The sequence below is a fragment of the Bombus pascuorum genome, chromosome 2 (genome assembly GCF_905332965.1).
Source record: "Bombus pascuorum chromosome 2, iyBomPasc1.1, whole genome shotgun sequence".
Taxonomy (NCBI): domain Eukaryota; kingdom Metazoa; phylum Arthropoda; class Insecta; order Hymenoptera; family Apidae; genus Bombus; species Bombus pascuorum.
This window is the reverse complement of record NC_083489.1, coordinates 21,448,717-21,473,052: the sequence shown is the minus strand read 5'-3', so window position 1 is coordinate 21,473,052 and position 24,336 is coordinate 21,448,717. Positions and strand designations below refer to the sequence as shown.

At 30.5% G+C, this 24,336-nt stretch overlaps 1 protein-coding gene and 1 pseudogene across 1 annotated transcript in view; both read right to left on the bottom strand.

Moving 5' to 3' along the window:
- LOC132904606 (forkhead box protein O-like) overlaps positions 1-24,336 on the bottom strand; it is a 297,766-nt gene that overhangs the window by 53,768 nt on the left and 219,662 nt on the right. The gene's annotated exons all lie outside the window — the stretch shown is intronic.
- On the bottom strand, positions 7,081-11,270 carry LOC132904719 (uncharacterized; annotated as a pseudogene).

Here is a 24,336-nt window from a genome sequence, read left to right as displayed (position 1 = left end):
TCTGCTAACCGGACAAGTGGACACGCAAGCACCGACTATACACTGGCCATGCCAGCGGAGTACTTTTGCGGAGCGGAGATACGAGATTCTAGTGGACAGAAGACGATTCAGAACTTCCCTTTCTACTGCGTTTATACGGAAAGAAAGCATCCACCACAGTTTGGAACTTGTGATACATATGAACTTGCATTCTATTCTGCACGGGTAATTCTTCTGATATCATCGTTACTTTTTTATTATGCTTTCATCTTGTTGACAAATAGCAAGAAACTGTTGCAGGGGAAATTGATTAAGAAAATTTATGGAGGATTTGGAGATGAAATTTATGTTAGTAGTCTTGGAGAAATATCTGATAAAGATGTTGCTGTCATTTATACTTATGATTCACTATAATTGGATATAATCCGATTTCGGATATAACATTATAAAGTATTTAATTATATTTTACTACTAAGAAAAGGTTTCCTTTTATAAATAATTATGAATAAAAATATTTTAGTTTCCATACACATTACACAAGTTATTAGCAAATATAAATCGATAATTGTTTCTATCACTTTTCAGGCATTCCTTTATCCAATAGAGTGGTGCAAGAAATTTTTGTTTTCTCAATTTCTCAATTTCTTAATATTAAATTAAAACAAGTTGTTACTGAATGAATAATAAGTTTGATCAAATTTTTATCAAGTCACAATATTATAATTTTGCCGTGGATTTAGCTACTATTGTGTATCTAAATATTAAAATATTCATTAAAACGTTGTTAAATCTGCATATTTTCGAAGACACTTAGGCTCGATAATTTTAATTTTAGAGAGAAAAATTTGAGAATTGATTTAGTATAAAGAAACTTTAAGTTTAATTACTTCTAGAATACATTGTTGAACTTATGCTCGAATAAAATGAGTAATATTGAATTGTATTACGTTCTTTGAAAAAGTTGTAGCGTTTCTAATAATTAATATTAAATTTTATTGCTTATTTGGTTAAGCTGCAAGGAGGCTATTTATTATAAATCTTTGTCAAATAATAAAATGCTAAATTCAATCAAGTAATATCCCTAATTGGACATTAAGTAATATAATTAACGAGAAACATCCAATAACATAAAAAAATCTTTTAAGAAAACGATCTTAGATTGAAAAATATCGAACCTCCGCTGGAATATACTGTTTCATTGTATTTGCATCATTCCAGCAATATTTACTTTGTATAAAATATTTTCAAGCGAACACAACCAAGTTTACCTATGAGTATTAATCTATGTACATATTAGATGGTAAACTAATACATAGCAAAAATGTACCGGATATTTAAAAAAATTATGAAATTTGTTAAACTTACCAATAAACAATATAAAACAATAATTGTCTTAACATACATTAATTACGAATTTATCGAAAATTTCTACAAACTTTCTGAATAATTCAATATTTCATGGCAATATTTCATTCCGTTGAGCTGACTGTTGAAATGAGTCTGATATCTGTCATATCATTTCCTTCTAATTTTTTTTATTAGGTTTGCTTAGGATGCACGATGATTCGATAGTATCCGAAACGTTAATTTCCAATTAACGGCAGTCTAAGTGCTGCGAACTCCTTTCTACGTACTCTTAGAGCTTCCTTTGCTGATAAGGGAATATATGTTAACTGCTCCAAAGCAAGGATCGATAGATTTATGGAACTTTCTAATAGGTTCTATTTAAAACATGGATCGTGGAACTTTTTTTAGAAAACTGCTCGCATCGTAATTTCCGATGAAAACAAATAAAGAAAAGTTCTTGAAAATAAAATTTTTATTTTGAAAAGAACTCGCAAAATATAAAAATAAACATTTTTCTACAACAGAAATAAATGTTTCACTCATCAATATTAAAAGAATTCTCGATTATTATAACAAATAATGAATACTATTCAATGAACAGTACTACTACGATATTAAATAATTATTATAGTTAAATAGATATTATGAATATGTTATTTATTTCCAATATTTATAGATATTTAGATATTTCACAGTCCAAAGCTTGTTTGATTCTCTTTGAAATAAACTGTTAGGATGATGAGGATGTTACTGAATACATATGTGATATTTATATATTATATATATTATCTATATATTGTATTATGGAATTGTCATGTATCTCAATTTATTTAAATTATAAAAAGATGATATTTAAGTATTATTCTTGACGTTCTCTTTTCTGTTCAATAGTGAAAAATTATTTATGTTATTATTCTCATGTTTTTTATTCAATAAACATACGAATAATATGATATTATATCCTTAAGTGAAAGTAGTACTTAATAATTTGATACTTCTATTTATCTTATGCTACTTTTTTTAATACATGAATTCTAATATAACTTGTCTCCATGGAACTTTTATTACACAGATTGTAAAATATCTGTTTCATGAGAACACTTTTCAAAGAAGTTCTTAAGGATAACATTTCTTTCCATAAAAATCGTACAGAAACAGATATATTCTTAAACGAAACATAAGTTCGAACAGAATTTAAAAAAGATAAAAGATAATTGTTTAATTCTATTCCCGCTCCAAAGAGCGGCAAGTACCATTACAAATCGGTTTCAAATACTCCGATATGTTTATTTCGGTTTTTATAATACTCGTACGTATTTACGCATCCCATATTTAAGAGACGAATTTGAAGGGTAAAAATGCATTCAATGTATGTAATATGCAAAAATATCCAAAATATCCAAAGTATAGTATTTGGTATAACATTACATGGGCGAAACAAATCTCCATTTGTGTTTCATTTTTTCAGATATTTTTATAAAGATATAAATTTGCATTAACATCTGAAATTCACTAATGGCAGTCGCCCCTAACATTCTACAATCTTTATTTAAAAATAGTCTTCTGCATGATCATATTATAGGTCTTACCAACTTTAAACAGAGAGTTTACGCGTTACTTTATGAGTTTCGAAACGGAAGAGTAGCAATAATTAGATGAACGCAGTGCGAACGCCTCATAATAAATAGTAGAAGGGACACGAGATTTATCATTCATATAATCCAAAGAATCGATTTCTAAACGGACATCGTTTAAATATTTACGGGGACTTAAAGTTCCACTTCAACTGTTTCTTTTGATAAGAGTGAAACTTTCGGAATATTTACGATTACGGCAATTTCGTACTTATGTAAAAGCTGTTTGAGTTATCGCGTTTCCATTAAAAACTGAAATTGCGAAGCCTGGCCGGTCGTTCTAAAAGCGGTACAGTTTCTTTTTATTCCCGAAGCTAAGAACTGGAATGAAATTCGTTTGAACGAAGTTTAAATTACCCCTTTAGTCCATCCGATCCTCGACCGCGGCAGTCCTACCTTCACACTAATTGACTTAATTTCTGCACTGATTACGAAGGTTATTTGCAGCTGCTTTAAATGTTGTAGAATTGGATCTGTATCTTTTTGAACGATTCATCCGCGGCCCCATGAAATACCAAATATCTTTGATAGAATTACTCTCGTGCCGATACCAGTTTCTCGTCGTTCGTTGCCTTCTATTTTAAAAGGTATTAATGCGAATTAATTCTGTCAGAGACAAGATTGGAGTTTTATTCACAACTCTGTGACCAGATAAATGAATCTATATTAGAATGTAGTTCTGAATCTTTTCTACAAAATTCTATTAATTGTATTTTGAAACCGAAAACATCTTACAATATAATTGGTGAAACGAAGGATAATGGAAGAATAAATTTTGCTTTGATTAGATAGTCGATTGACAAATATGGTTGTAAAGATAATCTGATGTTTCCGGTTTCGCTATAATTTATATTTAATATCATATTTTTATATACTATTATTAAAATATTTATAGGCATTGACTTGCTAGAATGTAATTTAATTATAAGATTACAGATAGACAGATTCTAAACGATTTTATAAAAACTGTAGTACAGAATATTATAATGCAATTCTTTTTTATTTCTTTTTTGAAGAATTTATTTTTAAAAGTTAATATTCGAGATGAGCAAGAAATAAGTTTTTTTTTTATTTTATTTTGGTTTTTTACAATTTGTCCTTATGGGCATTTGGTAAAGTGTTATATCTTATTGGTGAAAAAAAAATAAAATAAAAATAAATATAGCATATGGGTGGCTACCCCTAGCGGGGTGCCAGACTTGTTTTTCTAAGTTATATCCTTTATGTCAAGAAATAAGTGCCCAAATTTTAATACCGTATTCTATTGTTCCTAATACTGGAAAAAGATCATATATGCATAGATCCGAAAACTCTTGCTCCTCTATATAGAGACACACTTTGTTTACATCGAAACTTTGTTGGAATAGCTATCAGGTGTACAATTTAAAACACTGTCATCATTTCTTCTGCTAGAAGTAATGTTAGAGCAAGATATGTTAACATTAAAGGCAGCGTGTTTCATAGTATATCAGTATGTATCAGAACGTTTCGAAATAGTGCTATCAGAATGATATATCCTAATTTCGAGTAAGCAGATATTCACTTTACGAATCTCTATTAGCAAACATTTCTTGCTAAAAGTACTTTTACTTCGATGCATCGTAGGCTTAGAGAATCTAGACATTTCTTGCTTATTACAATTAACCCAGGATCAGACAAACGTGTTCGAACAACTGAAGTTGAAAATCAGGTACTTGGACGCGTCAAAAAAATCCAAAATTAAGCACGAGACAGATAACATTGGATATGCAAAATGTTTCTCGTCAAAACATACGGCAAATTTTATGAGAAAATTTGTTGGATCCGCGTAATATGCAGCAAGTATAAAAACTTCTGCCATTGGAGTATCAACCACGAGTAATCTTTTGTCAATGCTACGTGTAATAGTACATTAGTTTAAGATATTTCGAAATATTTGTATATAGTTTTCATGAATGAAGCAAAATTTATGCAAGACGCTATTGTCAATTTTCATAACAAATATCTATGGATGAATAAAAATCCACGTGCTATTCATCAATCTAGGGAGCAATAAGTAAACTATGGGCTGATTATTGACTTTTTATTTGCAGCATATTTTCTTTTGTTTATATTTAATGGTAGAAATTACACAATTTCTGTAAAATGATTTTTCTACGGTATTAGATGACACGCTGTACGCAATATGCAGTCAAATGTGTTTTATACAGAACGGAGCTTTGGATATTTATTTGTGGGGACTTCTTAAAAGTTTAGTTTATGATCATAACCCTATTGATAGTGCGGAAATACTCAAATACTCAAATAATTGAATTATTGTTGCATGTGAAGAAAGTCGGAATATATCAAAAATTTATGAACATTTCCGAGTCTTTGAAACATCTATGTGGAATATACATTGTTGTAGAAGGAATTCATTTTCAGCAATTAAGTAAGTTCTAAACATTTCCACAAATACTCCATTATAATCGAAGCGTCTATATCTGGGAAAAAAGATTTTCTCGGACCTCTGTTTATATGATCTTTTTCATCGTTAGGTAGATACCAAAGTTTGGCTACCTGTTTCATTATCACCTTGTGGATACAAGATAAACAACGTAACTTGATTACTTGAATACTTCAATTGTTTTTGATAATAGGAAAAAATATCGGAGGAAAAAATGTTTGGTCGGAAAATTACGATATTCGATATTACGAAGAATAAAAGATTTTTCTCAAGATTATCGATGTTTTTGTAAGTGAAATTACATGTAATTGTTGTGCCATTATAGCATTATGTTTATGTTTGATGAAAATTAAGAGTATTACCATTCTTTCTTACTGTAATGATCTATGATTACAAGTGCGTTCTTGAAAGCTCGTAATAATACCGAATTATGTCTCTTACAACTATAATACTATGTAATAGCGGATATGAAATGTCTCAATGTTCGTAAACAATATGCAAAAGATTATACCACTTTAATCATAAAGTAACGTCGTGTCTATGTACTAATATTTTAGTAAATGTGTTATGTATGTATATTGTAGTTATTTCATATATATTCGCTCCTATTCCCTAAAAAATCTCTAAACTTTTTGTACTCAAGCTCACATGGAGGTCATGGTACATATTATAGGTCATTGGTTTGGTCTTGATGTTAGCTATCACGCCACGATAATAAAATTATGCACTCTTATTAAAAAAAAAAAAACATTTCCCGTCATTTGGTGAAGTTTGTAAACTATTTTAAGCGATTTCTATTCAGTTATCAATATCTATGTTAATAGATATAATCTATCGACGTGATAATCGCTTATAAATATCGCTATGTTAATCGATGATGTTTATCTATCTAAGTCTTTAGAAGAATCTTCTTTATCTGCTTTCTAATTTAGGAACTAATAAATTTAGAGATTAAAAGATTCTCAAATAATAGGTATTTTTATAAAGTTTACTAATCGTAAACATTAATTTTACATATATGTATATTAGCGTTTAAAAATCAATTTTACCAGCTGATAACATTCTATTTTAAAAATCATAAACAATGATCCTTGCAAATTCATATGAAAGAAAACTAACAAACATACCACACAAAACAGTCTTCTATAATATCTCCAACATTTTATCTACCCGTCAATTAATCATTGATTCATTAATGGTCCACGTATTTTCAATCAGTTTACATAATTAATAAATTGTGTTTTTTAATAGTATGATTATTCAAATAGAAATAGAAAGAAATTCCGTCTATGTGTCACTATTTTTTAGTTTAAAGAATTTGAGATATTTATAACACTGTGATAAATTATTTTCATTTTTAAATCATGGACAACTCTTTTATCTTCTAATGTCTGTAATTTATATAACTTCTACAAAGTCTATAGTATTTTAATATATTTGTTCGATCTTAATAAAACAATATACCTACATATTACTTTATTTACATCGTCCAATAACGCTGTATTTACGCAACATTCATCTAATTTCTATTGCTGGATCCTTAATGCGTTAAACGGCGTTACTAGTGAATCTTTCGTTGAACGGGGGGAACAAATCGGTGGCAAGAGGCAACGAATCATTTTAATCTCTGACGATAGAATCTCTCGTGAGGAAGTTTAAATTACGTTCGAAGGAGAGCAGCGTGCAGCTCGTCATTCAACCCCCGCGGCCATCATTGCCTTCTTTAACTTTCACAGAAAGGAAGACTTGGTCTGGGCTGGTAGAACCGGCAGTCAGCCGAGTATCTCTGGAACTTAACTTTCTTCCTGATTGACGTTCGGTTATTGTCGCATTTGCATAACTCACCCCAGCGTCGCGGGTCAGGTTCCTTTCGCGTCTTCTCTTCTGTCACCGCGTCTCGAGGATGCTAACCAAGAGACAAGGACGTGAGCGCAAGACGGCAGGTTGAGCCAGACGAAGTCAGTAGAAAAGGTCGAGGGAACAAGCAACCGGTGAAGAGAGAAGGGAAAAGGGAAAGACGTCGTCGAAAGAACGGGAGAAGAATGCGGGAACGGCCGCGTGTCAAATCGAATTTGCCTCATTTGCCCTGAGCGGCGACTCTGCCGGCACGAGAATCTATTAGAATAATTTTTATGAATCTAATTTTAAATTCCAGCGAACGAAGTTACTTTACTGTCACGCTGTCAGCGGCTCTTTATTAAGTGGTCCTTCTTGCACAGCCGGTCCACGCAGCCGGAACTCGCAACCCATCGGAAACGAATAATTTAAATAATTTCTCCCGTCTAATTTCCCACCGCGTGGTCAATGTCGCGCGGGGAAACGAGATTTCGCCGATTACTGCCTGGATACGCTCGATTGTATTATTCAAAATACTAGCGATCCTCGCGAACTCGGCCACGCGCAACTGAATCACGCCGCATTGGTTAACTAACTCCCCTCGACCAGTTGTATTCGATTAAAGACTACCGACAATTATCATCTGCTTTTCGCTTGTCACCAAGATGTCCCAACGATTTTACTTACGTTTCGCCGTTTCGTCATAATGTAAAGGTATGTACTTTGAAATTGTTTTGCAACCAAGTTTGATCCTATCGATGAACTTTGCTTTAACTTTCTATAATGGAACGTTACTAGAAAGTTCGTATACATATGTAATACATATATAATATACACATGTAATATGTAATATATATTATTATATGTATGCCATATGCAGGATGCCTCGGTATAGGTAGTACATACAACCGGGAATGTGTTCCTGATGAAAAATAAACTATAAATATAACAAACATATAAAATAAAGGTCTTCTGTTTACGGTTTCGTTTTCGAGAAAACGAGTTTCAGAATTCTTTGTGAACGTGTACATTTGCTACGCTTTTGATTTAATCGATTGCGCTATACGTTAGTATTTCGACAATATTATGAAGAATTGATACTACATTTTAACGAAATTGAAACTTACATTCACGAAGAAATTGCTGAAACTGTCGTTTATCCTGCCGTAAGCAAGTTATTGCTCGTTGAATCACGGAAACGTAGATTAATGCCAATGAATTTTGAGCCTGTACTTGCTCAAATGTCTGTATAATTATTTGTTGTAATTCTGTATACAAATTCATTAATGCGACCTTATAAAAAAAATCCTGTGGAATATGTTTCGATGGTTTTGCAGGTTAAATCACCATTTCACCGAAACCAAGCTTGACATTTTTAATGTTTACATGATCATAGGTACCGTGACAAGTTTGGTAATCTAATACCATTCTAGTGCGGTTAAGTCAAAAGTGTGGCAAGTGCAGTCGTGCACGGAGAATGTTCAAACTTAATTTACTCGGAAACGAAGCCGCAAATAAGAAGTTGCTATTCTATATTTTCGATTTATTTTTTCATAAAGAATCCACCAATGCCCGGTTGTACTACCTATACCGATACACTTTATACTATATAGTTCTATTGAGTTGTTCTATTACCACCTAATGACAAAATCCGCAATCACTTAGTTGCTAACCCAATATATAGTACGTATACTATATAATACTCATGTATCTATATTTTTTAATTCTCCTTTTATCTATTCATCACTACATTTATAGCGTATATTATGCTATTATATTGATACCTAAAAATCTATTTATAATAATTATTACTTCATAATAGACTACGGATATTTATACAAATTCATTATATATATATAAATGTCCAACTACATAATATGTATCATGTAAAATAATATCAATTGATGAATTTGATAATATAACTCCTGTTAATCCACCAATTGTAAATATTAAAATAAAACCAATTGATCAAATAATTGTAATATTAAAATTTATTTTAAAACCATGATAAGTTGTTAATCATCTAAAAACTTTAATACCTGTAGGTACAGCAATAATTATAGTTGCTGAAGAATATATATATATAATTTTATGATATATACATTAAAGAGTAAGACCTAGATCGTGATTTTGTTCATCTATTAAATATTATAAAGAATATTATACCTTGAAAGTTTCATATATATTTCCGTATGGATTTTTGTACTTTCATATTGATGCATAAAAACTCACAGTCTACTTATATGCAAATGAAACTCTATATATTTATATTTCAATGTTTATAAGGTAAATAGATGAAGTCTTATCTGTATTCCACACACATTTCTGTATAGTACAGAAACTATGCCTGGCTTAATGTTACAACATCATGTGTCGTATTGCGCAGAATTATTAATCCCTTGCTGTTCATTACATCTTTTGTACACCATTCCTTCAAGAAAGTATTCATAATGTATCTATACTTTTACATTTTCTAATTAAATTCTGATATAACTGAATTAAATATTTTCACACACCTAAGTTGTCATATTTTTAATGAATAAAGTAGTAATACTTTAAAAAAACCTTATGTTTTGTTCATTAAGTGTGAAAAAAATGTGAAATGAAATACAATCTCATTCCTACATGAGGTATAACCACAAAGAGTTTGGTGTATAAGAAGGCATGGTTTACAATGGTCAAATTTTTTCGTGAGTTATGGTAATAACTGTATTAGTAACTTTGATTTGCTATATACAACTTGCTATGTATTTTCATTTTCCATTTATTTGCAAAAATTAATGTAGGTGTATAACTTCAGTTAATAAATCTTCAATGTATTTTTAATATAAGAATATTACTTATTTTAAATTATATTCTATTAAATAAGAACTTATCGATTTAAAATAAATAATAATGATAATGAATCAATTATTTGCATTAAATGTTTCTAATAGATATACATACACTCTTGTGCTTCAAGACATTAGTTTATTCTTAATTGAACACTTTCATTATACCTCACGATTTCATTCAAATTTTTTATTCCATCGTTACTTAGAAAGTTAAGAATTTTTAAATGATTTCAAATAATATCAGTACAATATAATTTTATAATTGCGTAAAATCATAAGATATCCATTTGTAACTTAAACAATATTAGGATTAATTCCTTGTATTGTATTAACATATTTAATAGTAATCATGTAAGAATTATATGGTATAGTAGTATTATATGTATAGTATACATACTCTCATATTTTACTGTTTATGTAAAGTTAAGTCGTTTTTATATAAAATTTTTGTATATCAGTGCAAAATTATATTTAAAAGAATTGCTTTAATTGAAACAGTACACAATATCAGTACAACAGAAAACAACTTTACGTAATTGACATTAGAGTGAAAAAAACGTATTTTTATGCGATCGGTATGAAATCAATTTCCATCAATCGAAAAACGAGCTCCTACTATTCTTACAAAGAAAACTGGAAAACAAACTTCAGTAGAACACTATAACAATTCCCAAAATTTCGTTCCATCGCTTTTCTATCTGCACATTATGAATATCTATATATTATTAACTCTTTGACACTACAACGTAAGAGAGTAATTCAAGTAAGCTGTCAAATATAGTATTATAAATTTCATACGTGAAATGTCATTATAGCGTAATTTACTGCCTATAAAAAATCGAAACTGCACATTTCTTGCATCTGATACCAGGAATGCAAAAAATCTTAAGGATAAATAAATAATTATTTTCTAAATTCATCCTGAAATTTTTCTTATTTTATTACATTGTCAGAGGATTAATTTGATCACTAAATTTTTCAGAAATAAAAAGATAAAGAATGTCAAAAAGAGAATACCAAATGTTTCGAGTCGTGGTCGAATTTTACAACAATCACCAAGAAGCACCTGTGGCAAGTGCAGAAACCCATCCAGAGACCCCATTTTCCTCATTCCGCAAGATTTTCGACGATTCTCGAGGAGCAACGGGCCGTGACGTCGAGGGCTCCGTTCCTCGGAGCACCAATTACGATTACCGAACGACCGTCACTTGCCATTATCGGATAGTTAACCCGGTAAATGGGGGAAAGAATGCTCCTCCTCGAGATGATGATGGCGATGATTTGATTCGTCAGCCTCGAGGAAGCAAGAAAAAATCGCGATAAGGTGCGGGCAGCCGGCGAAGCATGGGATTCCACCAGGCAGATGGAGTACCTCGACGCGGCCTATATTCGTGGTTTATTTTAGAACCACACTGAGTCAATCTCGGCTATGCACGCGCAAGCGTCCATCCGATATATCGAGGAACGCGTACACCGATTACAATTCGCTGGACATCATAGGTGCACGCGCCGTAAGCGATCCGTGAACTATCACGTAGACTTTCTCGTCCGTACTGATACCGAGCGAGAAATCAGAAGGGCCATTAGCATGTTATAATACATCTTGTAACTATATTACAGGTATCTATGCATTTATAAGATATTTAAAGGCTCGACAATGTGTATGATGCATATACAGTATGTCATACAATAAGTGGTATAATCGAGTAGGACTTGATTCCATATGAAAAGATAAAACGAAAATACAGAATAAAACTTTTTCGTATAAGTTTCTTTTCGAAAAGATATGTTCAAACCTAGTTTTTTTGAAAATGGGTCTCTAGGCAGAAAAATTTTATTTTACACTTTTGACTTATTGTCGCACGAATTGTTTGCTTATACCTAGTCGATGCTCATTGTCGGCCAAGTTTAAGTATTCGTGACAAATTTTCAAATTGGCTTTTCTCGGAAACGAGGTGTCATGTGAACAAATTTATTGCATATTTCCAATTTATTTTTTCACGTAGTATTACCCTCTGCTGGGTCGTACTATCAGTCACATGACACACGATAATATGTAAAAATATTGTATATAAAATATTTAGTAGGTGAAACGAATCTCCGTTCAGATTTGATTTTCTTAATTGCACTCATAAAAATACGAATGTATACAGATTGTTCGACGGTTTGCGGAGAGACGCGTTCGCGGTAGATGGTGCCGAGAGTCGTAAATTCTCGTTACGATTAAATAATCGATGTTACGGATTGGTCGATCCCTTATTTCGATTAGGATAATAGAGGTGGTTGACTGATTATAACACTGAACTAACAGATTATAATATATACTTTATTCCAACAGCTTTGTAGATATAAATAGTTATGCGTGCGTGTAGGTGCGTGTGGACGTATTCTCAGAGACGTGTAAATAATCAGTTAAAACTGATGACTGATCAATGAACGAAAAACCAGTCGACATTAACTGGTCAACGGGTGAAAAACCAGTCAAGAGATTTTGACTGATCTAAGTGATAAACCAGTGAAGTTCAATGACGATGCTGTCGCAGAGGAAAACTATTGCTGGGGGTTGGTCGTCCCAACACCGGTCGCTTACGGGTGGAAGTAGTAATCATGGAAAAACCTGACCTTCCCATTTTTTATCTGATTGAACAATAACCATAAGGAACGTCTCGCTTGAAGATCTGTTATACCAATTAAGGGCCTTGACAGTAAAATAAAAATGCTTAGTTCTATGACAGTTCCTTAGGATTATTGCAGTCTGCAGATTCTGGTTTATGTCACCGTACGTAACATAAATATATTAGCAGATTAATATCGTTATTCGTGGTTGCTGATCAATCGTTTTGATATTGCTTTTATATACACAATGAAACTATTGAGTTTTTAGAATAATGGATTAAATTTTTCTATATCATTTGAAGATTTTTACATTTATTTTAAAATTATAATCATTTAAAGCAAACAATTTTTAATTTATCCCTTTATTTATTGTTCTCTTGAGGTAGTACTTTTGCTATGTTCTTACTATATAAATAATATATTGTATAAATGATGCACGTTAAATATTAGAAGAACCTCAAATTTTACAATTTTTTAATATACTCCTTTAATATAGACATTGCTTGGTTAAAGATTTAAGACTTGTTCAATATCACACAATTATTAAAAGCGAGGGCCTCGATTTTTTTCTCCTTTTTCGTTCCTTTAGACGAAATTTACAAAATATGTTTAACAAGATTATGAGGAAATACTTTAAAATTTCCTTCTAAGAAATACGGTTTACAATCATAAACTTCAATCCTCGATACTGTCTAATTGAAGTAAGTAACAAGAATCAAAAGGTTAGCCTTTTTTTTAATTCGATAGTATAACGTTGTGATAAAAATGTTTGTAATTGATGTGATAATAGAATATATAAATATAGTGTTATCAATTCTTGTTATTATAAATAAGATAAAAATAATTTTTATATAACGAGATGTATATAACGAATTAAAACTGAATTATATACAACTGATTTACTTAAAAATGAATATTCAAATGAAAAATGTCGTCTCGTATTTTATTGCTATGTAATTGAAATACAAATAAATTTACGCAAATTTTCTTTATTACCTATTTTTTAATATAAATTTTCTATTGCCCATTTTCTAAATAATATATTTAATAGTTAGAATGCTTAGACAGTTTGAAAATTTGCTGTGAGAATGACTAAATATTTGTCGCTATCAATGTCATCGTGGTTGTAACATTAATACATTAAATGCGAGAAACAAATTATCTTGTCATGTTAGCATGTCTTCAACAGGTCCGTAACTAATTAATTTACTACATGAATTTGGCAACTGTAATTACATCTGAAAATATCAAACTTACTTATTTTCATTAAATTCATAACAAGTTGTATAAATGTACATACATACGTTACTATAACGCTATTAATACACGTTATGTTATCAATGTCATATTGTTAATCAAAAATTACAGCCGATAGTTGGATTCGATTCTTGTAACGCAAATATATTTATTATTATCTATTTCAATTTCATATACAACAAGTTTTGTTACAAGTTAATAATATATTTTGTTGTAAAAATTTTTGTATATAAACCGTATATGTTTTTAGAAGAATATAGAATTCTAATTAATTGTTTAGCATTTATTCTTACACAGAATAGACAATATAATGAATATACGATTTATAATGTGTATCAAGGAAAACGGATTACTCGATAGATTAGTATAACATCGATAGTCTTATTTCGTACATAATACATGCTCTCACGCGACATTAAACACTGGCTAAATAAAAATTGTAAGAAAATGTACATGAAACATAATTTTATATCAGTAGAGTATAAAATATATCTATAATTTAAAAAGTTGAGAGCAAGATGCATAGTGTATAATGTAATATAACTAGAGAATTACTTATCTAAACGACTTTATTATTTTGATAAATGATAAATGCTTAGATGATAAACATTTTATTCTGAATATTGGAAAAAGTATGCTTGCTGTATAACCATGACTACGACCATGACCAAATCGGCTGCTGCGCCGGTCCGCTTTGCGATGCGGCGGTAATTTTCTAGGGCAACTGGAAATTAAAAGATAACCTAGACCTAATCCAAGATTCCCGACTCAAATTTATCCAAAGTAAGCCATACAGTTTAAGAGTAGTAAATTTTTAAAAATGTGTCGTCAAAATCCACGAGAACGTTGCACATGAACAGGTTGATCAAAATTTTTTAGGGTTTATTTTCGACAAAAACGACCCTAATTTTCGGTTTCAGTTAATTTAGAAATCTCTACAAAGTTTCATTGTAGCCGAATATTTTGCGGCTCAGATGATATAGTAGAGTCAAATTTCCATTGTTAATTTTGATACATAAAATAATCTTCGTATAAATTCTGTCATAATTTCTAAAATACAAACTATACATTTATTTAGGATGTCCTCCAAGCACATACAATTTTTCAGTTTTACGAGTATGAGGGAAACTAAAATATCATGTAAATCTATGCATATTCTATTAAAATTAGTCCTCGTATAACTAATAATACTGTACGTTCCAAAGTAACTTTTAGGAAAATTGCTATTGTTATAAATTCGCTTCCATAAAGATTTATTGGTTCATAGAATTCTAATGTAAGTGGAATTATATACAAATTTTAAAAATTATGATTAGCCCACATTTTTCCAAATTTGAATATATGTAGGAATGTAGTGTAGTATCGTGGAAGAATTGCCTGGAAGATATCGGGTGTATGTTGTCAACGTTGTCACGGAGTGTTGTTATCGTATTTTAAAAAGAACCGTTGTAACCGTTCTAACGAAGTTAGTGACGAATAGTGATTGTGTAAACACAGATTGATGGAGTATCAAACGATATTGTAACACTCATACCGTTAGCAAACCTACTAGCACTATACCATTTTCCTACATATATTATAATCTCAACTATGATATTATTTCGTTCATGGTTTAATAAAATCCGTTTTGAAAAAATTAATATATTTACTATTATAATACAATGATAATAGTGTAATTATAAAACTATAATTATAATAGCTAATTGCTGTAGTATCGAGTGAAAATCCTGAGTAATTAAGGTCTATTTAAGGGACATGTGCGGGCCAGGTATATCGGATACAGGGATACAGGGTATAAAAGGTAGCCGTTAGTGAGTTGATGAGTTCTTTAGTGTTGCCGGCGTTGTCGGGCTCTCTAGTGCTGTCAGCGTTGTCAAAGAGTGTCGTCAGCGTCGTCAAGGAGTGTGGTCGGTGTGAAATAGAGCCGTTATGATGAGAGGAGTTAGTGACGAATGATGACTGCGTGCATATAGGCTGACGGAGCATCATACTTGATTTTGTATTGGCGTGAACGATATTGAAATAAATCATACCGTTACCAAAACTACTAGCACACTATATCTTATTTTCCTGTAATATTATATAATACAATAATAAATATATAATAATAATTATAGTAAAATTTATTACAATTATAATAAAAATATAAAATGTAAAGAACTTCTCTAGTGAAGTATTTATTTTCATTTTGAAGTAGTTTCTCACCTCGGTTAACATAAACCACAGATCTACATACTATTGGATTTATTACACAAGAGAAATATTTACTTAATACGTATACTTTGCATTAAAATTATCTATCAGTTTTGTTCTATACTACCTTAATATAGGATTAAATTTTTATAAATAATTTTACACTATTTTTACTCATACATCATAGGGTTAAGTTTATATGGGACAAAGTTTATATGGAAACTGGAGGAACATTCCACATCTATTTGAAAATATCACTCCTTAAAGTTGACTGCAATGTAACAATGTAACAATATAATTAAAAGAAAGAGATTCTTAATCGCGGATTTTGATAATATGAAAACATATAAGATTTTAGTTTGTAAGCAATATAGTTTTCTGATTGGAGCTGAATGTTACTTTGTACCTATGTATAACGAAATTACAAAACGTATAAAAATTTAATTGAGTTGTTCAGTATGAGCCTCTGAAAGACTCGTTTTACAATTTAGTTAAACGATTTAGTTTGGTTTAGTTTACCATTCAATATTATTTAAATTGCTTATGACTATACTAATTTACGTCTTCGTTATATCATTATATCGATTATTATACAAACCAACCTATTTATAACAATAATTACTTCCTATTTCAACAACCAAACGGGGAGCTATAACCATCAGTCTAAAATTTTAAATATTTTCACTACCGAAGAAAATTTGAATTTAAGTCAATAGAATCCTGTACGTGTTATATTATTTAGAGTTTAGAAAGTGTCATTGGCGATATGCGCGCTAATCGCGGCTCACAAACAGATATGTATCACGCGCAGGCCGCTGTATGATTTATCGTAACGTGTACATTAAAGTGCGTATATTGCGTTCAATAAAGATACATTGGCTTTTAGTTAGCTATTATTTCTGTTATTGTTCGAGCATATTTTGCTACTCTTCTTGTATAGTGTATAGAGGCTTAGATATTAAAAACTAAATATTACTATTAACCTCCCAAGTACGATACACCACTATAGTGACTTTCGCGGATGTCATCTTATATTACGACTCGCCACTATAGTGGCTCACTACTGACTCATTCGCTCACCGTTTGAACTAAATGATCTTCATTTGTCTTGCTTCACACTTTTTTTGCCTCCACAACGTTTTATGACAGTGTTAATAATATACAGACAGAATATACAGTCTTTATTTTTAATACGACATTGTCAGGTATCAATTGTTGCTTTTCGTTAAAATAAATATACCATTATTAGATGCTCTTTTCAATATGCCAATCCGTATCATTACAATTTTTTGGAACCTTCAACTTCAAAATGTCGCTTCAAAATAGAAAACGAGGAGCGATTTGAAAACACTATCACGCTATAAGCGTGAAAATTGTGATCTGGCTCTATGTGTTGTATCTGTACAACAGCACGTACTAACTGGTGCTATGTGTTGTATTGGTGCTTTAAAAGATGTCACATTCAATTGTATTATTAATTATTAAAATAAATTATTAAAGTTAAAGTATATGCAACATATCTTTAAGAAAAATTATAATTTAATTATCGGAAACTTCATTCCAATGTACTTGCGTATAGAACAGCATGCTACAGTGTTGTACATTACAGTGCTGTATCGTCAAACTCTACCGTACAGAGAAACACCCCGCACAAAATTCAACTGTACCTAAGATGTTAATGAAAAAATATATTTATCTACGTTCAAGATTAGTTACGTTTCTGCGACATACCCGCGCATACTTTACGCTGAGATTAGAGATTCTGATCATGCTATTGGGAACTTTAGTAAATGCGTGGCTTAGATTTCAGTCCTCTGATGGCAAACTACTGAAAGTAGGTTCTTCGGTCTTTGTGTTCATTTATTCAAATCAGCTGATTTATTTAGTTACTCAGTAGCTTTTAAATAAGCTATTTTAAGATTTTTTAAACTGAGGAAATGTTCTTTCAGAGCTATTCTATACAACAGTCTCTTCCGTTGTTGAGAGGCTTAAACAGCTGTTAATGTATTTACTAAGTTCTATATTAATCGAAGAGCTTGGAAGATTGACTAATGCAATAGCTGTGTTCTAAATAACTTTTTTAAAATTGGACTAAATGACTTGAGTTTTTTAAAGAAGTTAGACGAATTACGGATGACGTGTAAAAAATTGTTTGAGGAATTTGGAACTAATCGGAATCGCAAAGAAAATAGTTAAAGATTTTTTATAACTTTTTAATCTGATCCTCTAATGAAAATTTAAATAGTACTAAATAATAAATTTATGTCAGATTTCATCAAGATCAGTTAACATTTACTATAAGCTACAAACGGTTAAAAGTTTTCCACGACATTCGGCCTATAACTGTAATAAATCTACGTCTTTCGATAGCTGTCGCTTGTTTCTATATCAACTAATTTCGATAGAATTTTCAGCGTGTCATAAATCTTCAAAATGTGTTATTTAAGTTTTCATTACAGGCTCAGATAAAAAGTTGTAAAAAATGACCTTTACTTTTCTCTTTGCGATTCCGATCAGTTGCAAGTTTTTCAACAAATTTTTACGTGTCATTTAGTAAACCAATTCTTCTAATTTCTCAAAAATTCTCAAATGATTTGTTCCAGCTTTAACCCTTTCGCTTCGGCAGTCCAGTCCGCCGGAGTACTGTCACTGAACGGAAACGCGCGCCAGAAATACGCACAAAGTGCGTGGTTGCTGTATATACGTTTTCCTAAGTCTTGAATAACAATAATTCTTGTAAAAACCATATATGAAATACCGTTTCACTGTCAATGGATTTAACAGATTTTTTAGCATGAAACGGTATACGATCGTTTGGATTTTTGAAATATATTACGTGAAACGTTTTGATATTGTTTCAACAATGAGTAACTTGAAGAAGTGATTAATCCAATATGTCAATAAAATCAACAGAAAATGTTCTGCCGATAACGAAGAAATACATTATTGACTACAGATAGCACTTGTATATGCATCATTTGCCGGATATATGGGGTGCCGGACTCAGGACTCGTCGTGTGGTCGCCGCCTATAAGCGGCGCTTGAAGCGAAAGGGTTAAAGAAGTTATTCTATTTTAGAAGGTATCTGAATATATATTAATACCTGCTAGTATATTTTACTTTTATTTTTTCTAGAAGAAAATTCCATTGCGTAAATTTTTATAACTGCTTAAATGACTAGATGATTCTTATTATACTGATTAATTTAAAAGCATTAAAATTCGAAACAAATTTAAAAACACTGGTTTTTTACGTTTCCATTTAAAGATTGGTAATTATATGGATATTCGATCTACTCTCAGCAGTTTAATTTTTTGCCACTGGTTGTTGTATCGAAATTCTCGATTTCCCAATACAACGCATATATCTAATAAATACGAATTCACTATCAACTAATTATAAATCACTTGCGATAAACGAATCTTCCATCGCGTGATCTTAATTGCATCGACGATCTAAGTATAAACTGTACGCTAAACTTGATTTTTCCTTTTGTTCATGATCTGTGAAAATTTCTGGAATGTCGATTCATTTTGGGTAATTGAAAATTTTTGCAAAACAAAATTTCTGCAAAACCATGCGTTAAAAATTTTCCATCATACTTATTATTCTTAGTTTTATGTATTTTCTATAACTTCATAGCTCTAACTCCTAAACATTTGAAGTACATTAAAAGTAAATTCTTGTTTCTTGCTTTATAGCGTTTCTAATTTTGTAGTCTGTTCGAGGTTCCGACATGCTGGATCGATGAGTTTTATCTTTTACGTTTTATCTTATGAAACATAATCACGGTCATGATGTAGCAGAAGCAAAAGGAAGAAAAACGCCTCGAAAACTCCTGTAATTCGTTTTTCTGTACCTTCCGTGTTAAATAGACCGTGGTAGTTCAGCGTCGCGCACCACGGACGACCACTACTTTTTCACGTTACCTTACAGATTTTATTTCAGAAGTTTCCCTCCATCGTGTCGCGACGTTAATTTACCCAACAACGCGAAAACGATACTCAGCTGTTCACCCCTTTAACTGCCACAACCAAGCTTTCAAAACTAATTCTGCGTGCGCTGTTATAATATACACGATACACTGTAAAAGTAATTTCTCATGTTCTCCCTTATTCTTTAATCTTTCTATCAATTAAATAAATAATATTGTTAATTTTATTTTCTTTATTTATTGTTTTATTTTTTATCAATTGAGCTATATTACATTATTAATTTTTTGAATAATTACAAACTTTGGAGTGTATAACGTATATTATAATTTTAGAACATATTTAATACCCTAATTGTCGTTTAATGATTTTTTAAAATCTCACTTATTACTTGTACTTATTTATAAATAAATGTATTTGCTAGTGTTATTAGAAAATGATTTTCAGTAATTCTTTAAACTGAATCATAGATCTGTTACGTTATTTTGAACTTATGATTTATTCAGAAAAATGAGAAGTGATAGATTGAGAAAAATAAATAATCTGTCTGTTAACTGAAATTACACTGGAATTTAAAATTAATCTACTGTAAAAATTAACGGTCCAGAAATAATAAATAAACGAAGAAGTGAGATCTGGAAATACATATTTACAAATAATTCATTCGGTTTCGGTGAATAAGGTGAAATTTATACATAATTAATCAACACTCTCGAAAATTCGATGATCGTTTTCGCAATTTCGATACTTTAAGTTATTTGTAGCGTAAATTGACTTTCTTAGAACTTCTTTGAAATTTCCACAATACGTTATTTAGCATATTATCCATAAATGATTTAATTTTCAGAGAGTTTAGCCTTACCGGAATGGAAATATTCATTTTCAAACTTGAGTATTGTAACACGTAAGCCACTGTAAAAATGACTTCTTATTAAACATGGAAAAGCCGTTCTAACGAAGCTGTTAAAAAAATAATATGTTATATAAGATGACTAGAAGAATCCTTTTTTGAAGAAAGATATAGTCCTCGCCTCACCGCTTTCGAATAAAAATAGTGTGAAATAAATGATATCAGTAATTCCGCTGTTCTCAGCATTTCTGAATTGTTTGTTAGTATGCGCGCGTATAAAGTACAGATAGCCAAGAAATATCTTCCTAGAGGAAGAATGTCAGACATACGTGAAGAACATGACTTTCGAGTCCTAGTGTGTTTTACTTTTGAGGGATATTGTCGCGCTACAAAAACACACAATAAATTAGATAAAACTAGATAGTATCGATAAAACTCGTATCCTTCGATAAAGCAATAAGACAAAAATCAGATCTCGCGGTACACATCTTCTCCCGATTGGCTGATCACGGGAGGACATTGAGTAGATATCGTGCACAGTGACCTGGTCTACGGACTTTGATTATGTAACACGACCGCTCTATCATCTTCGTCAGTCAAGGCGAACTTCGCAGATGCGTAAGTCAATTTTCATACGTATTAAAGCGAGTACAAACTATTTGACTAGAGATGATAGATTGATCGTTAACACGTTTTTCACATACGTCTTGATGTCAAGTCGCATTTACTCTCAAGATATGTGGCACGTAAAAAATAGAAGTCGTGAAGTTTTAAACAAAGTTTTTCCAATAATTCATGGTTAAATTTAAATTATGTAACTAAACTTTCGAGGCTTAGATATCATAATAATGGAATTTTAAATAATATAATATATGCAATAAATAATACAAATATTATATATTATATATATAATATATATAAATAACATAATAAATATATAATTTTAACTAACGTGGTTGAAATAATAATTAAATTTCGTTTTTCTTTTACGGCATATAAAATGTTTGATTGATTCCTATATGAAATAAACATATTGTACAAGTTGATAGGAAACCTTATGCAGAAATAGATCAGAATTATAGAAAAAAATTAAAATAGAAGTATTTTTGAGAGTCAATTTTGAAAGCTTGAATTATACTGACTCGAATATGCATGTATTTATATATTATATGATATAGTTCATTTAGAAAAGACAAAACATGATTCTTTACATAAACTAGTAATGTGAGAAGAGAAAATGAAATTTGTTTACTTGAAGCATAGTTTTAGGCAAGATCGACTTCGATTACTCGCTGTGTACATAATTAATTTACGTATGTAGCTATTACAAAATATACAGGTCATCAAGTAACACTATGATAATTATTGTTTTTATATACACTTCTCAATTATTGCAATTTTCGTGATCAGGTTCAAAAAAATACAAGCAAGCAAGTCTTATCTGATGTAGTGAACGTTCAAAGTCAATCTTCTTAGAAATGAACTTTGAATGAAAAGATATTATTACATACTTTTTACTTATTTTTGTACGATATGTTTGATTATATTCTGTATTGATAATACTCCGAAATTACCAGCTCCGAGGTAGGAAACTTTCCTTTAATTCAACCTTACTTATTTATGTTTATGGCTCAGTTTTCCATACTTAGTTACTATACTTACTATCAAATTGAAAATCACGAAATTTGGAAAATGTTTTTGTAATAATAGTTAAACAAAGTATATGTATAAATGCACATGAGTTGTTAACAGGTATCATGAATAATGGAAATTTGATAAACAGTGGAAGTGTTAAACGTGCTTTGTGCATACTTGAGTTTCAGCGGTGCTTAAAAACACGTTATAAGCTATAGTGAGACGTATTCGAAACGTTGGAAAATAGTACGAGAGAGATTTATCAATGTTGATTTCAAACTATATTGTTATCTCGGGATTAGTATTTTGATGTTTTGTAACGAAATAATTTCTATAACTGCTATTCAAACTCTGTTATTTGGAATTTATTGAGATATCATTTTAAATTTAGCAAACCCTTTTCGGGTAGAATTTTGATACGATATTTGAGCAACTGTTTTAATTTGTTATGTACGTATATGCAAATAATATCAATTACTCTGTACGAAATGGTACTTGTAAAATGATTAGAACACATGATAAAGTTACTAATATTAAATAATTCAATATTTCTTGAACAAACGAATGGAGCATGAAAATTATTATGTTGCAAGATGCATATGATGGAGAACAGCGTTTGTATTACTTTCTGTACAAAGTCCACTCAAGAAATGGAACAGGTATTACGATGTAATTTATATTTCGACATACGAAACGAATCTTCTCGAGCATTATTATCTCATATACCATATATATCTCCTATTGCTATCTGGAATCATTTCTGAAGCCTTTTTATAATAGCAAGACTTGACTTACGCTAAAGTTATGCCCATATGTACAAGTAGATTTGAAAAGACTTACGAACATTTATGTAAATAAATACTTATATGTAATATTTAGTATTTATAATATTGGAATGAGAGGATCACGGCACATTATTAATATTAACTTCAGAACATTAATGTTAATATCAATTAATTTCATGATAAGTATTGGTAAACAGTCAACTAAACTCTGAATATAAATAATACTTTCTGTATTATAGAAAAAGAATATTTTATACTTTTCTATTTTTATTTTTCAGCTTTGTATTCGTTAATATGGTTAATATGGCTGTTAAATTTTAAAAAAATATTCTTTTTAAACATAAACGCTGTAGGAGAAAAATTTTTGGCATCTCACAAAAGCTAAGACATTTCTTTAATATCATGTCGTTTTTCCTATACATATCGACGTGATGATATTTTTTCTGATGTATGTCACGGCACATGATGTTTACATTGCGCGTTGTTTACATTGCTCGTGGTTACTTTAAGTTTGTAATTTAGAGTTAGTTGGCCGATAACGAGTACTGAGTACAAACGTGTATTTCGCAACTTGTATTTCTAAAATGTTGGATCATATATATTTGTTATCTCTTTCCAGAGTATTGAGGGATCATAAAACAACGTTTCAGAATTATTGTGGAATGGAATACAAGAGGACGCAGAGAAATGCAATTAATTCTAAATGAAAAATGGTGAGCAAAATATAAGAAAAAGATGATTTATGTCGATATAAGAATAGGTTTGGGTTAAATTTAGGAAAAAGGAATAAGTATCTTAACTCTTGAATCGTCAAAAATCCTTCTTTTAATCCTTTGTTTATCTACAAAGATTCTATGTTCAGCATTTCAGCCGAATCAGAGCACAAACATTTACGGAAGTTTTGCCGTTAATACGTACATAAAAATAATCTTATCCTATATCGCAATAGATAATATAAAAAAATTTAATATTAAAAATCAATTTAAAAGAACTTGAAATGCGTGCGCTAAAAT